We start from the raw sequence: 5,000 nt of genomic DNA on the forward strand, positions 1-5,000 counted from the left end.
GGACACCTTGGATGTCTTGACAGCTGATATGGTATATAATGAATCTATTGGTCTGCCCTGCCTCATTTTTTCCATCTGCTATTGCCTCTGACAGTCTCCATCCTGTACGTAAGGTTGTGGGAAAATTTCATCATAATGCAAGACTTACAAGCTCCAGCGAAGGTACACATACCGACAGATTTGCAAAACGAATCGCCCGTTTTCCTGCACAACTACACCTGCAAATCACCGTTAACGCCCCCTTACACGTGACCTTTCCTTGTGGTCCGTCTAACAACAAAAGCGTCTTACCGATGTCAAAAACAACTTGGTCTCCATTACTTATTATCATTATTATTATTACTAGCCAAGCTACAACCCTAGTTGGAAAAGCAAGATGCTATAAGCCCAGGGGCTCCAATAGGGAAAGATAGCTCAGTGAGGAAAGGAAATAAGGAAATAAATAAATGTTTTGAATAAATTAACAATAAATCATTCTAAAAACAGTTTAAACGTCAAAAAAGGTATTTCATATATAAAATATTAACAACGTCAAAAACAAATATGTCATATATAAACTATAAAAAGACTCATGTCCGCCTGATCAACATAAAAACATTTGCTCCAACTTTGAACTTTTGAAGTTCTACTGATTCAACTACCCGATTAGGAAGATCATTCCACAACTTGGTAACAGCTGGAATAAAACTTCTGGAGTACTGTGAAGTATTGAACCTTATGATGGAGAAGGCCTGGATATTTGAATTAATTGCCCGCCTAGTATTACGAACAGGAGAGAATTTTCCAGGGAGATCTGAAGGCAAAGTATGGTCTAAGATATGAAAAATCTTATGCAATATGCATAATGAACTAATTGAACGACCAGCATATCTCCTGCAACATGACACGCCTATGGTATGTATCTTAAGAGGAGAGTGTCATATTTCATGTGTATGTCATGTTTATTAGGTGGGTGGGGGCATTTACTGCACGTGTTTCATACAAAATAATATGCTATCAGATTTGGATTTTTTATCTGATCACCTGTTCTTCTCTGCACTGTTAATAGACCAGCCAGTGCTATCATGCTCACACAAGCTCTATCAGGTATGAGTTTTTGCAACGTTCGTTCTCAGAAGTAGCTGCATATGAACTCAATGATTGTTTAATAAAGTTTTAGTTGCATTCACCTCGCCTCTCATTTATAACATAACTGCCCACTACCACAGTTCTATTGCTTTGAAGTACACTCGGCCAACCTAATTTATTTTATTTCTCTACCTCCTGTTTTTTTAGAAGTTTTATTGTTTATATATGAAAGACTTGTTCTAATGTTGTAACTGTTCTTTAAATATTTCATTTCAGTTACTAATCACTTCTCTTGTAGTTTATTTATTTCATTATTTCCTTTCTCACTGTCTATTTTCCCTGTTAATTCTATTATTATTATTATTATTATTATTATTATTATTATTATTATTATTATTATTATTATTATTATTATTATTATTAGAATTATTATTATTATCATTATTATTATTATTATTATTATTAGCCGAGCTACATCCCTAATTGGAAAAGGAAGATGCTATAAGCCCAAGTGGTCCAACAGAAAAAAATAACCCAGTGAGGAGAGGAAACATGGAATTAAATAAATGATATAAGGAGTAATGGAAATATTAAAATAAAATACTTAAAAAAAAATTAATAATATTAAAACAGATAATCCATATATAACTATAAAAAGACTTATGTAAGTCTGTTCAACGTGAAAACATTTACTACAATTTTGAACTTTTGAAATTCTACAGATTCAACCACCCGATTAGGAAGATTATTCCACAACTTGTTGAGAGCTGGAATAAAACTTCTAGAATGCTGTGCTGTATTGAGCTTCATAATGGAGAAGGCCTGACTATGAGAATTAACTGTATGGCTAGTATTACAAACAGGATTAAGCTGTCGAGAAAGATCTCAATGTAAAGGATCGTCAGAATTATGGAAAATATCATGCAACATGCATAATGAACTAATTGAACGATGATGCCGAAGATAAATATCTAGATAAGGAATAAAAAATTTGATAGACCGTAAGTTCCTGTTCAACAAATTAAGATGAGAATTAGCAGGTGAAGACCAGCCAGGAGAACGATACTTGAAACAAGGTAGAATAAAAGAATTAAAACACTTCTTCAGAATATATTGATAGCCGAAAATCTTAAAAGACTCCCAATAATCCAATCTTCTGTGCAATAGAAGAAGACACAGAACTAATATGTTTGTCAAAAGTACATTTGTTGTCGAGAATCATACATAAAATTTTAATAGAGTCATACAAAGTTAAAGAAACATTATCAATGCCGAGATCCGGATGTTGAGGAGCCACTGTTCCTGACCTATTTACATTCATACTTTGAGTTTTGCTAGAATTCACCTTCAAACTCCATAATTTGCACTAGGGACTAATTTTACCTAGATCTCTTGTATGAGATTCAGCAGCCCCAGTTCTAAATTCAGGAGATAGAATTGAAGCAAAGAGAGTAGCATCATCTGCATATTAAACAAGCAGTTTTTTCTAGGCTAACCACTTGTTATATGTATATAAGATGAAAAGTAATGGGCCAAGAACACTACCCTGTAGAACACAAGATATCACATTACTATACTCACTATGGTGACCATCAACATTATCTTTTTGAGATATTTTATTTAAAAATAAAATTCAATAATAATGCCGGATAAGAAACGACCCACCCACTCCTAACTGTTTGAGTTAGAAAGCAAGTGCTTCATGATTAACACGGTCAGAGGCAGCACCAACATCAAGGCCAATCATAGGAACTTCCTGACCAAAATCAAGGGATTTCTCTGGAGCATCGGAGATTTTAAGAAGGTCATCACATGCTCCAAGGGGTTTACAAAAAACAAGTTATAAACAAGGGAACAGATGATTACCTTCAACAAACCTATCAAGAAGTTTTGCCAAAAGAAGTTCAAACACTAGATAATATGGGAGTTATGGAAATTGGGCGGTAATCAGTTGGACTTGAGCCACCAAAAACACAATCACGTATTGGAGTAGCATTACCAATTCTGGAACAAATGCTAAAAGCTCCTCCTCTTACTAACTCAAACAAAATTACATAAATTTGTAGCTAAGAAATTTGAAGTCTTTATATGAAACAAAATAAAAATACCGTTTGAATCATTTAGTTTAGCATAAGGAAAGCAGAATGAGGAAGTTCGAGTTTCTAATTACTCGGATTACTATCAAACATATCACCCAAAAGGGTTGTCTTTTCCTTTAGACAGTGGGTGATTAAGTCATCTGGTTTAAGTAAAGGGGGAACTGTTGCATATACATCAAAGAGTGCAGATTTAAGGGTATCCACCACTTATGTTCGTGGGTTGTACCAGATTTTTTTTTTCATGTTAGATTTTATTCCTTTTCAGTTGGAGCATAAACTATATGAGCAAAAGCTTTAAGCCGAGTATAGTTATTCCAGGTCAAATCTTATATGGTACCCTACCAAAGATAGGACTCCTGCTTCTCCAAATAAGCACTTCTACAATCATCATTAAACCTTTATTTGTCCTTCACTCGGTACCTTAGCACAAGAGATGGGATGCACCTATTTATTATGTTGACTAGATTCCCATTCAAAGGTACAACAGAATCAACACTACTTTACAAGTGTGACCAATTCAAGACAAAAAGATGATGCAAAATTCCATTCCAGTCTGCCTGAGATTTCATATAAATCTTTCAATAGTATGATACATAAGGGGCAGGCTTTTCAGTCTTCACTACTAATGGAATCAAGACATGATCAAATGTCCCCATTGGGCAACCAACCTTACTTGTTATAACGCCAGGAGAGTCAGTGTATAGGACGTCCAAGCAGTGTCCAGCCTGTGAGTAGCTTCACTTATGATTTACTCATAGCCTGATTCAGTGGCAATGTCTAAAGCCTTTAAGCCATGACGATCAGTAATAAAAAAAACAGACCTTAACCACACCCTATGGTGGGCATTGAAATCATCAATGAAGACAAAAGAGGCCTCTCTATCATCTTCTTGTATATTAGCCATTATGGTAAGGAGACACTTGAAAATAAAATCATCCATGTCAGGATCCTAGTAGATGGAACACAAAAAGAAGTTGTTACGCCTACAGCAAACTTTTATCACCCGAATCTCATGACATCCACATTCATAGCAGGACTTATGAAAATTAGGGTACTCGGTTCTAATATACACTGCCATTCCCCTGGCCCTTGTACATAAACCAACCTGCTTTCTAAACTAGGTATGTAACATAGCATGTAATAATAATAATAATAATAATAATAATAATAATAATAATAATAATAATAATAATAATAATAATAATAATAATAATAATAATAATAAAAGATTGATTTATATTGGCGCATTTTATATTTGGAATTTAATCCCTAACACATTTGGAAATTGTGAAGAATGTTTTTGAGGCAGGGGAAAGATAAAAGAATCTATCAATTTAGACATGTTAAAAAGAATGTTTTTCAACTATTTTGAAAGCGAGATTACGTCTGAAAAAAAAAATCTGGATCCTTGAATGCTTAGGTGTTTTTTTTTTCTTTGCTGAAAATCGAAGGTTTATTTATTTATTTTTTTTTTTAACAAAATCGCATATCTTAATTTTATTGAGAAAGTGATGTGTGTGTGCATTTTCCAATGAAAGATGAATTCAATTTCAGAAGCATGAGTAAAACCCAAGTCGGGAAAAGGAAATCTAATATTTTCAATTATTTACCAATGTATAAAAATTTTATTTAAGCCGTTTAACAGATGTGGTGCCAGAGTTTGTGCCAATTTTTGTGTTTCAAACAGATTATTAAAGACATGGGATATGCAAAACAGGGTTTGCAAAGAATGGTTATTTTGAAGATATTCTCGATTCTATAACATTGGTTTTACCAATAATCAGTTAATAAATGTCATAATTTTTCACAAGCATTTCTTTCACTGTACACATC

Source organism: Palaemon carinicauda, chromosome 20 (assembly GCF_036898095.1).
Source record: "Palaemon carinicauda isolate YSFRI2023 chromosome 20, ASM3689809v2, whole genome shotgun sequence".
Lineage (NCBI taxonomy): Eukaryota > Metazoa > Arthropoda > Malacostraca > Decapoda > Palaemonidae > Palaemon > Palaemon carinicauda.